The 12,677-nt window shown below is 39.0% G+C and overlaps 1 long non-coding RNA gene across 1 annotated transcript in view; it reads right to left on the bottom strand.

The window, feature by feature from the left end:
* Positions 1-12,677, bottom strand: part of LOC135454331 (uncharacterized) — a 274,211-nt gene that overhangs the window by 162,754 nt on the left and 98,780 nt on the right. Inside the window, exon 2 of the long non-coding RNA XR_010442082.1 lies at positions 4,354-4,420. This is a non-coding gene — a long non-coding RNA (uncharacterized LOC135454331). The remainder of the gene's footprint in view (positions 1-4,353; positions 4,421-12,677) is intronic.

The raw sequence follows: 12,677 nt of genomic DNA, 5'->3' as shown, positions 1-12,677 counted from the left end.
ACCTGTTTGCCACACTCCAGATGTGTCAAATACGTGGTTGGAAGTCAAACATGACTCTGCAGCTGGCAATGTCAGACCTTACAGGTTTACATGGATGCATTATTTTCTGTTATTAAATCCTGCTCATGTTTCCTCCACGATGTGCAGCCACTGTCAATGCACCTCATGCCTTTGCAAGGTCCATCTAACTCAGCACTAGGAGCACCAAAATAGCAGCTGGAAAATAAACCAGCATCAATTTGGTTCAAAGAGCTGGCAAGCTTGACAGTGACCCAGGTAAATTCCCTTCTGCCCCTTATGACATTCTCATACTACCTCTGGCTTCTGCAATTCATTTGCCTCCTACTTGGAAGCATTTACTGAGAAATAACCTTTATCTTAACTTCTCACCATTCCCCAGGCAAATTATTATGTTTTCTTACTGTTCCTTCACCCCATGGTATTTAACAATTTTGGTTTCTTGCCTGGGTTCATTCAAAGCCTCAAAGTGCAAAACAAAAATAACCCCAGAAATGTGCAAGTAATGTAATAATTTTTGAAGATGTCCTCTGTGGAACCCAGCTGGAGCAGGGTAGAGGAGGGAAAATTGAGAATTACATAAAACAGACAATGCTAAATGTAAAATAATAGTAAGGGTAGAGCTTTGCTTTATACAATAATTCCTGGTCATTGAAAAACATTATTAATATACAGGGTTAAACACATTTTCAGTTTAGAGGTTCTGGAGCTCAGAAATATCTGCAACCCATAACCTTGCACAGAGAAAGAACCAGGACACAGAGAGCACAGAGAGGTTCTCTTGCTGAAATTCCTTTTTGAAGAGAATTGTGCCAGACAAGAGCCATCCTTTTGTTCATTAGATATCCAAAAAGAGAGACAGAAAACATTTGAGTGTGTCACACACAACTGGACAGCAGGAAATCTCAAACAATTTCTGTGAAAAGGATGGTGAAAAAGAGGATGGGGGGGAAATGACAGGTGAATGATGGACACCAAAACCCCACACAATATCTGCTCACCAGCCAAGAGGAAAGTAATGGCCAAAGTCCTGCAGAACTGTAATGCTTCCTCTGATCCCATTTATCAAGGACAAGGGGGCAAAAGTCCTTAAAATGAAACTGCTTGTTAGCTGAGACCCACAGCCAGATTCAGACAGTCACTGCTATGGAGACATTTAATAAAACACCTATTTTGCATTAATTGCTATTTTAAAGTTAATTAATTTAATTATTTTGGTTCTTACTAATTTATTTGCTGTGATGTATATCTGGACAGTTTCAGAAGTGAGGGAAAAAACAGAAGTATAACCTTAAGTTGCCTGAAGTTATGATTCACTATATTTTTGCCTCACTTTTTTATTGCACATAAGTGCAGCCTTACTGTTGCTCATAAACAGGTGTGAATCTGTCCCTGCTATCACACCTAACTATTCCAGGGAAAATAATAGAACCTCTGTAACAGCAGCTGCAGTGATACACCATTTTTTCAACCTACCTAGTCCTGAGTCAGTTCAAGGGCTGCTATGAACAAAGCTAAAAATACTGAATTTTGCACCACAGGATACTCTAGCCAGGTAACAACTTGAATTCATGTTTATTTACCCCTCCGGTTATGTATTAACAGAAGTGTTGTTGTTTCAGAAAGCAACACTGTCTTCTCCTGCTTGTTTTTACATGATCCAAAAGTCCACCAGATGTTTTGCCTCTTTTCCTCTGGTTCTCCAATACTTCTACAACTCCTCAATGCTCTCACAGTCCCTCAAAACCACTCCTGTGGACCTGCAGCTTGTGAATTCCTTTTCCTCTTAAATAATTCTGAAACCTCAACAGTCACACCAAGTACCCAAGGCTTGGGTCCTGCTAAGACACCCCCACCCAGCTGCCACAGGTTCTTTATGTGCTGAGGTGAAGAAAGCACTGAAACATTGCCCTGCTGCTCTCCCTCACCCCCAGGAAGCTCTCAGGTGATGACTGAATGCAAACCTTTGGCTAATATTCACTTTAAAAAAAAAGAATAATAAAGAGCATAAGTCGCTAATTAATTTTTCAGCAGAAGGCATTCTCTTGCCTTCATTCTCTCATTCAAATCAAATTAAATTCTCAAAAACAGAAAACTGTAGCTTTATTTTCCTGTTGCTCTGCCTTCATGCCCTCTGCAGGCAGTGCCCCTGGAGGTGCATCATGAACACTTTGTGGTTGCCTGGTGTCTCCTTGAGGAACCTTGGGCTGCTGCTGCCTCCAGACCTTGTTCAGAGGAAAGCCAACAGGAGATCTGGTTTAAATATGTGAACATCAATAATCAGAGGTCTGAGGGTTGAAAAACACTCATTACCCTTTTGGTCATGAGACTCTGCCAGTTTGATATCTGAAATTAATTTTTCTGGGACCTTATCATAGCTTTGCCAGGGCTCCAGATGACATTATGCACTGATGAAAATAAACTTAACTTCTGCTAAGGATGCTGGAGACAGCACAGGGCCTTTGGCTGTACACAGTGTTGTTTGGCACTTACTTTAGTGCTTTAACAACCTGAACCTGTCTGACTTTGCTGGTCCCAAAGCAACAGCCATGTTTCATTTCCAAATATTCTGCTGCCTATGTGCACACACACATGTGCCCAGGGAGTCTGGAAACTCCAGGGCTCAGATCCAGATTTCAGTAACAACAGGGTAAATGAGCAAGGAACTCCATGGAATTATTGCACTGCCTGTTTGGGATTACTCTAAATAACTCTAGAATAATTCAGTTCAAAAATGGTTTATTAAACACCAAAAGATCCCATAAAAAAGGAAAGATGATATGAGATGACTTGGAAGATGTGCAGAGCTAGCTGTGGTTTTAGCACTGTGTACACATGGCACACACAAGTGTTTGCCTTCATTAGCAAGAATCCCATCCCCAGCTTTGATTGGTTTTGTTATTCTCTAAATGAAACATTCATTTTCCAAATTAATCTTCTGCAAAGACAAGGGGCAGAACAGAAGCATTATTGGTCTGAGATCCCCACTGAAGGATATATGAAGAAAAAAACTGATAAATACTTTATAAGTAAAAAAAAGAAAAAGGAAAACAAATTTGAATCAGAAAAGAAAAAGCCCACCCCCAAAATCACAGGATAAACTCTTCATATCACGAGCTAAAATTCTACTCTGGCTTTTGACGGCTGCTCTTTTTATTATTAAAGGTTTTGTTGAAAGTCTACATTTTGATGTTAACATATGAAAATATGATGACTGGCACAGAAAAACAAACTCATAAATTTCAACTTTAAGTATCTGTTTTAATGCATTATTGTACTTTATTGGTAATATTCCTCTAGCAAATGCTTTTTTTATTATTGTATCCCCTCTTTGCAATAATGAGGAATGCTGTTGACTGGCTTCCATTTTGGGAAATATGAAATCATTGTTTCTTGCTAGCTGTGGGCAAGAAGTAGTTCTCAAACCATGCTAAAGTTGCAAAAGTGTGCTCACAAGAAATATATAGCAAGAAATATGTTAGTACCTTTCATAAATTTTCAATACAGGGATATAGCAAGATCATTTCCAAGCATAAACAGACCCAGCAAAGAAAATATATTATCTTAAATCAGGTATCATTCCCTGGTATGACAAAAGATGGGTTGTTTAACAGCATAAAACAAGCAGACTTCAGCCTAGTACAATATGATAGCTGAGAAAGTTTTAATATTTTACATAAGTAGCCAACCATCTCAGGCTAAATCTTTTATCCTTAACAGAAGCAAAAGGCACATTGGCTTCTGAGAAATATTTGTCTGTCTGCGGGGGAGGTTGTTGAATTAATTCAAAACTTTTTTCAGTAGCTGGCAAAAAATGTTGAAGGGGGAATTGATGCATTTATCCTAAACTGCATAAATAGGACACAGCAGTGGAGCCCACAGACTTTGTGGGAGAAGGAAAACACGAAGGGCAAGCATGGCCCCAGAAAGTCGTGTCACCCACACAGAGCTTGGGGCACACAACAGGAGCTCACCCAGCAGCCAAATGCCCTTGCTTTCCTTTCTGTCCTTTCTCCAGTTAATTATGCACAGCCCCACCTTGCATTTCACCAAGCCAACCAATAAAGGGAAAAGCTCATCAGAGAAATTCTGTCGTGCTGGGCAATAACACCATTAGCACAGGGGAGCAAAGTCACTGGACAAACCCTATTGTCACAGTGGGGTTTGTGAGTCAGTCCCTTGCACCAGCACCTCACACCTGCCCTGTATTCTGGTGAGCCACAAGGTGCAGAAACTCACCTTTGAGCAAAGCAAAGACCAAGGACTGAATTCTGACACAGAACCAGCCTTTAAGCAAAGCAATAATCCAGGGCTCCCTGGTAAACAAGGTTTTACCTGGTGAGGTGCAGTCCTGCAGTCAGTCTGCATCCACGTCCCCAAACTCAGACATTTTCCTTGGAAGCTGAAAAATACAACATGAGCCTGCAATCAATAAGTTGGCAGTCCTACTGCTGCAGATAGTCAGTAAACAGGTGGTTGAAACCCACCAATTTCAGATATTTGTGCCCTCTTCCAGCTGGTACTGAGGTCCATAATGGAATTGTGTTAATATTTCATATACAGGTCTAAGTTAGAGCCTAGATTCCTTTATAGGCAATATTTGCATCATTTTTAAGGTAGCTCCTTTAATTTTTCATATGCAGCGGTTGGTATGAATAATTTAATTACATCCAGAGATCCACTATAAAACCCAGTGATTTAATGACATATTGAAAATTTATTGTAGAAGGTGGCACTGTCCTACTCTAAGCAACAATTGATGGTTTCAGTCTGCTCCCAGTGGATTTGGGCCAATTGTGCCATAAAGATCTTTGACACCACCTGGTGAGCCTCAAGGTTTGCTTACAACAGGCACCTATAAGGGAATTTGTTTTTTCTGGTGTTATATTTGCTCTGTGGTCAGATAAAAACCTAAATTTTGGAGGCTTGTAAATCAATGAAAGTTGAAATTCATAGGCTTGAAATACAAGCCTAAATTCAGACATGAATTAAGAGATGTGGCTGTAGAGATGAACAGGTTCCCATTAGCTGTATTTATTTCTGCTGCAGTCATTCTCTGGGGGTTTTGAGTATAAAACTTTGCCTGCTGCCCAGGTGCTGATCCAAGGTCTGTGAAAGTAATTGGAGACATCCAATTGACATGAGCAGATATAGGTATTGCTCTTAAAAAACCACATCCCATATTACTTTTTAGACACCTGCTTTGGAAATAGTTTCTCTTAAGTCTCCAGTGACACTATAATCATGAATAATAGAATAAGACAGCTGTATCAAAAACAGGAATGAACTTTATATTTAATTTTTTTTACAGGCATGTATGTGGTCTAACACACATATAACAGTCAGTAATAAATTTGGGTGCATACATATGTGTGTACAAACATAAATTCTTAGCAAATACAATCTTACTGCAGAAGAGATCCTTGTTTCCCAAGAATTGAGAACCAATGAGGAATTAAGGTCTAAAAATTCAGTCTTTTAAAAATCTGAGAGCAGTAGGCAAATTCTGAGCCAGTCTTAATGTCTATGTCTTGGTTTCAGCCATTTCAGATCTTAATAATGTAATTCTAAGGAAATATAGACACAACATTCAATTTTGCAACACACATTTTTGGCACATTTGTAAAGTTTCAATTTTATCTACAATCTCAATAACAAGTGTCTTTATAATGCCAGCTGAAATGAAGAGAGAGCACTGGGGAGCTCCCACAGTGGTCATTTATTACCTACTTTACACAAGCACCTTATCCCATAGTCTGGGATTTCTAACAAGCAATGTGACCGTCCCTACAGGAGATGCAATATTTGACAAATTGGTAAAATGGTAATTTTAATGTTGTCTCAGGGAGTAGATGAAGAGTAAAAAAATCTCTACTTATAGCAGCCACCGGCAGGCATTGAGAATGAAGTGGAATCACAGATATAAACATCAAGGACTAAGGAGAAGGACATTTGTTTAGGCATGGGGTTAGTGTGATAAGTGCTCCCCTCCTTTTGCCCTTTCCAATTAGCAGGTCCTGTCCCAGGTTGTGATCCTGAAAAAAACCCTGTAATTCCATTCTGGGATCTCCCTTCTCTCTCTAGTCCAACATCTCATTATACAATATAGGAAACAATCAATACATCCACCCAACCTTTTTGTGCATCTCCTTTTCTTCCTGACTTTCTGAGGAGCACACCTCCAGTCTGCCTTAGCAATATGTGTTATTCATTAGCAAGAAGTAAAAAAGCCTTGTTATTCTACTATTTGCATTCAATGTGAACATCAATATCACTGCTCAGAGCCATCATTATTTTTTTTTTTAAGTCTAGCCTGTAATAAAAATCTAATTACAGTACTACCATGCAAACACATAAAAAAGCCTTCACATAGTCCTGACTCCCTAAAACCTCACAGTCCAAACACGGGACTGTAATGAAGCATAAATAACCAAGTCTTGATCAGAAGCAGCTCTGATTTGTAGCTTCAGTGGGAATAGATAATAATAAACACATGGTAAGTACCTCAAGAAAATTTACATCTCCACCAGACATTAGCATAAGAGGCACAGCTGAAAAGACATGGCTAAACTCACAACTCCTTGCATTTGCTTGTAAACCTGGAATTTGAAAAATGAGATTTGCCCTGACTTGTGAGGCATCCTTCCTTTGTAAATGGAAAGTCCCATCAGTGAACACAGTACCTGAGAGACATGAAATCCCTGCTCCCCACTCACACCCAGTTACACCCATTACTCCCACTACTCCAAAGGTATTCTGAATCCAGATTCATTCCTGATGACTTCAGATCAATCATGCTATCCCTGCTATCCATTTTCCCAGCATTGCCAACACTCCAAGAGTCCCCATGTGACCACTGGGGGAAAAGGCAGCTGCTTGTTTGAGATCCATTTGGAAATGCGGTTCTGCTCAGCAGGAAGATGTGATCCACTTGTTACAGGTTGGAACTGTGGATAGGCTTAGCCTGCCTGGTGGTCTTCCTGGCATTAATGACAGAATCCTCCAGGCAAACCTCTTCCCTCACAAAGAAAGTAAAAATCTCTGTCCTTCTTGGCTGGAATGTGTTATTTTCTGTCTGTGAGGGCTGAATGCACAATGACCTGCCTACATGGAAAAAAGGCTCAGACAAGTTTGCTCAAGTCTGTTCACTCAAAGGGCTTCACCTTGAGCTAACATTGTCCACAGGAATTAAGATTACAGATTTTTTTTTTCCTTTATATGTCCTTGTTACAAAGGAGGAAGACAAGGTCACATTAAAGAATAAATAAGTGAAAACCCCCACAAAAATCCCACCCAAATTAGATTTGCAGAAAGCCAAATTTTCAGGTGGACAGTTGCTGAAAAGACGAGCAGTTTATCCTTTAGAAACTTTTAGTTTCATCAAAATTACTTTAACAGCAAGGACAGAGGTGGAGGCAATCCTAAATCCTGAACAATATACAGAATGCTTCCTTTCTGATCCAGCACATTCCACTGACACACAGATAAAGGAACAATTTTGATGAAACTCTTTGCATGGTTAGATTCTGTGTTTGTCTGTTCTCTCCAACATTTTGGTTTTTAACAGACAGATGAATGGGATGACTTTACTTGATTCATTGGCACTGTAAAGCACTGACTCTTTAACAGCAATCATAAATGGTTTCGAGATATGAAACAAGTGTTGCAGCATGGTCCATTGAGCAGAATGGAGAGCAGTGCCTTCCCCAGTGTCACTGCACATGATATATTTAATGATTGCTACCCTATGTTTGGATCAAAAGTGCTTTTAGACATGGGATTTCATCTTGTTCACACTTTTTGAAAAAGCTACAAAGAGAGTCATAGTTTGATTTTCCATATTCAAAACTCTGAAATGCCTTTTTATACATCAAGTCTTCCTAGCTTCTTTAATTTTCCTTTTAATATATCTGTACAAATATATGATAATAATAAAGTGCAATGCTTAAGCATTAAAAAAATGTTAATTATTGGCTGGAAAAGAACATAGAGTCTGCAACAATTTCAGTTTACTATAGCTATAAATGCATTACACCACCATTCTGCTTGCAGCTGTTCATGAAAGCCACAATATTCTACTGTCGTTCTCAATATCTTGAAACATTTTTCAGCAAGCAACATTTAGAAATTATATAGAAAAATGGACTTTTGTTTACCAGAACATTTCAAAATTTTAGTTTCATTTGTTCAGAGATGAAATACAATATTTTTTAAATTCCTAGAAAAATTGTTTTAATAAATTTTTACTTGTTTAGAGTGTTGCATTTCACTATGTGTAACATTTTCAAAGAACATAATCCATTTGGAAAATGTGAAGTACTTCAATACTGTATCAAGCAGATATTTATCTAAATAAATAAATTGATCTGTGGAGGTGTTACAATATCATGTTGTTTTCCTTGAGCAAATTGTTGGGCTTGTTTTCCTTTAATATCTTTATTGGGCTAATGTAGCTGAACAAAAGCTGAACCCCAAAGTTTAAAATAGTAGTGAGATTTTAAATGCAATCTTTGCCCACTAAGGAATATTAGGATAATTTCTCATCTGCAGGAAATAGTATCTTGCCCAATACTCTGAGGGCATCTTTGAACAAATTCAGAAAGTAATTGATAGGATGAGATGACAAGAGAAAACAACCTCATTTGCATCAGGGAAGGTCTGGATTGGATATTCAGAAAAAGTTCTTTGCCAAAAGGGCCATCCAGCAGTGGCACAGCTGCCCAGGGACATGGTAGGGTCCCCATTACTAGAGAGATGTAAAAGTGGCATTTGGGAGCATGGTCTAGTGCTGGATTCATGGTTGGACTCCATGGTCGTAGAGGGCTTTTCCCACCTAAATGATTCTATGATTTAATTGAATAATTGAAAACTGACCACCAGGCAACAGTGTGGGGTGAGGATGTCTCTCAGTGACCACGACCTGACCAAGGGCTCTCCCTGCGCTGTCCATCTCCTGCCTCCCTGTCCCTAAACCTCACTGAGTCCTGTCTGCTGTTATTCCTGCACACCTGAGGCACAACCACAGAAAGAATTCATCCATCTCCCCGCTGTGTTTCCATGCTCCTGGGCTGTGCATTGCAGCCTTGAAGGGCTGCCAGAACCATCTACCAAACCATTTGGACTCCAACAACCCTGATCAGCCTCACCACTGGGTGACAGAAGGAGCCTCTCTGAACCCCTGGGAGATGTTAAAAGTAGATTGACTTTAAAATTGCTCACAGAAATAGGGAACAACTTTAACAGAGCCGCTTTACACCCTGGACTGTGTGAATTCCAAATCAAGAACCTTTCTCAGAGTTCTGTGTTCAATACAGGGTATAACCCACAGTCCTACTGTTTTGAAACAGATCATGATCCAGTTTAAATTCCCTCCTCTGAGCAGCCATTTTCAGACTATTTCATGACTTTTAGAAAAAAATTTCCTCATTCCAAGTGAAGCAGATCACTTGTTCCTGAATGATGGTTTCTGTTCCCAGATTATGTACTGTACCCTTAATTGTGCAGTTTGATAAAGGTAGTTGATATCCTCAGGATTTCTCTAACCTTTATTTTAGCACACTCCAGGATAGTAACACTCTAATCAATTATAGCATGCTGATGGCACATGGGGAGCCCTAAATCTCCTATTGACAGCTCATCAGGGAAGTCAGCACTTTTTTGTAATTTTCCATTTAAACAATTCCTTGGTACAAAGCCATCTCAAAGGCTCTACACTGTTTGTTCACTGTCCCATGATCCTGACATGGAGGATACAAAATTTCATATAATTTTATGCCTTATTTATGTGCCTTTAGTTTGCTTGCTTCAGAATTTTTAGGTGTTTTAACTTCACAGAGATACACAGGCTCATTTTTAGACAAGAAAAACACTCAGAAAAAAGATAAAGGGGAATAGTACTCATTTTTTATTCTGCTCTTTGGTTTTGTACTATATTCTCCATGTTCAGGGAACTGATGGGAAACACAATTTACTCCTTTAAAAGAATTTCATTTCACGGAATGCAACCTATACCACCAATTCATACACAGATATACTGCATGAATTCAGCCAACAATCCATTTCAGTGACTAAATTAATTATATTTAAGCTTTCCAAATCATTAGATAGTACCTGCAAAACCACTTACATGACTTCCTCTTGATCAATGCTAAGTTATAGCAAATGTCAAATGAATTAGTTAAAGAAAAAAAATAATTCAGCAAAATTTAAATTATCAAAACCACAAGCAAGGCACATTAACATAAGAAAAATAGCTGTGAGAGTTCATTCCACATGCTGAACAGCATCATGCAGAACACAGATTTTCCCCTATGAGGAAACCCCATCTCTGTGTATCAGATATACTTGGAAATAACAAATGCTGCTGTATTGGATATTTATTACAAAGTACTGTATAGAGAAAGAAAAGAAAGGTGAAGCCTTTTATTAGCTAAGATTCACTTTCCATGCAACTGTAGAACTGTGACATTTGCAACAAAGCATAAGAACACAATAAATGTGATATACTGAGAGAGCTTTCAGACATACCTTTTCTATCCTTGAACTCTAAACAAGGATTTCTGCCTCCCTCTCTCCCATTATAGAAACCCTCTAAGTATTAAAATACAGCAATTTCAGATGGATTTAGATCATTGTCCAGCTATGAAATGGTATTCTTTGGAAATAGCTATACTTATTTCAGAGTGAGGAATGGGAACTATCCATTCAGGGCATCTGTTGAACCTTTACATAAAGGTCAGTCAGTCCTGTTGTAAATGCAAACATTCTACATGGTACCCAGGCTTCCCTTTCATGACTGAAAATAACACCCTGGGCAGACAAGGAGGTTTCATTAAGTGGGAAAGGGAAGGAACCATTACAAAGAGAACTGATATGGTAAGTGTTCTTTAAGAGAGAAAAAGTAATTTAAAAAAAATCGTACAAATGCTGAATCCTTATTTTTTGTCTCCTTATGTCTAATGAAGTCCACAAACAGTCTGAGGTCAAAATGGTAGCTTCTTAAAATAGCTCCTGCACGTTTGATTTTTCATATAGAGAGACTTAAAGTGAATAAGATCTTGATTGCAGAATAGCCAATAGCTATGAATGAAAGAATTAAGGTGCAAATTGTACCGAGAGAAAAATTGACCCAAATAAAAAATCAGCTGACATCCCTAAGGCTTTCTCAGTTGAGGATTTTGGCACAGATTGGCTCTGTTTGTTTGGTTTTTTACATCCATATCTACAAATTGTATCCACTTCTGTAAAATTGGATGTTTGAAACATCTCTTATGTTCTTCTGGTGTATTTGCAGCACTTTTAGCTGCTTCTGGTGCACAAAAGGGTAAAAGAAGTAAGGGGACATTTATTGACTGGGGCCAGCTCAGTGTATCTCATAAATTCACTGTTGTCCATAATTCTGATTAGTGAGGATATATCCCAGTTTAATTCTGGGCAATTTCATTCACAGCAGACTCCAGGGTGAGCATGTCTGAGTTGCTACTCAATGGCTCTGCTGTTGCTATGGGTAAAACAGCCTGGGGAAAGAGCAGTCCCAGTGATCCCATGCAGTCAGGATGCAAAGCCTGTGCATGCAGAACTGCCACATCAGCTCTGCCACAGCTGCTGCCAACACCACTCTACAAACTTTACTTTAAATCTCTAAAATATTCCCCAACTGTTCCAAATGTCCTTGATACTCAGACATCAAAAAAATACCTTTTCTGAGATCTCTGAACATTATTTTAAGCGTTTGCCCAACTCTTAATCTTAATTGCCATATAGTATTTTCTGCCTGGAAACAGCTGTGACAAATCTCTTGATCAAAACACACAAATTGTTACTGACTTCTTCACTATCAGGTATTTATGTTTTACTTTAAAAATGTTGCCTACAATTATTTACACAGCACTATCTGACACAAACAAGATGCTATCTGTGGAGCATACATTTTACCATGTGAAAATCCATTATAGCAATTTTTCAGAGAACAGTTTAAATATACTGTTCCCAAGGTAAACTTCTTTGCTGTAACATAAATATGAGTTTGTAAAAGCTCCTAAGCAATGATTTACTACCTTGCAAGGTTGGCTTGGTACACAGTTGTGCAGTAGTTGTAGCTGAAACACATTTAATTCCAAACCTACATGATGACATTATCACTAAGTTCTGTCCTTAACTCATGGCCCCAACTTCTGAAGGCAAGCTTGCCAAATTTCTGCTACATATCCAGCTGACTGGAGGGAAAATTAACATGGAAAAAAAGAAATATCTAGGCATACATACTGACAGGATACCATCAAAAGAAACATGGGTTTTGGGGGTTCTGAACTGAGGGATCTACAAGCCGTTCATCAGTTATGAGCAGGAAAATCTCTACCAGCTTCTGGTGCTGTTTTGGAAAACAAACGGGGAAGGAAAGGCCATAAGGAAGTGAATGTTAAAAAGCAGAGGCGAACAAATAGTGGTTTTTTAAATGCTGTGGACTTTAACTCATGATTTCTCAGTTTCTGAAGCTCAGCAGTTTGGGCTGCTTTGCCAGGAGAGGGAGAAGGAGCAGAGCAAACCTCTCCAAGGCCTGTCTCAGGAGGGTCAGCACACACAGCTCCACAGGGAAGAGAACAGCTCTCTCTGCTCCCTGATTCACTCCCAAGGCTCTTCCCTGCAGCACTTCAGGCATC

This window comes from Zonotrichia leucophrys, chromosome 14 (assembly GCF_028769735.1).
Source record: "Zonotrichia leucophrys gambelii isolate GWCS_2022_RI chromosome 14, RI_Zleu_2.0, whole genome shotgun sequence".
NCBI classification, from domain to species: Eukaryota; Metazoa; Chordata; class Aves; order Passeriformes; family Passerellidae; genus Zonotrichia; species Zonotrichia leucophrys.
Note: the sequence above shows the minus strand (reverse complement) of the source record. Positions and strands in the feature narration are given on the sequence as shown.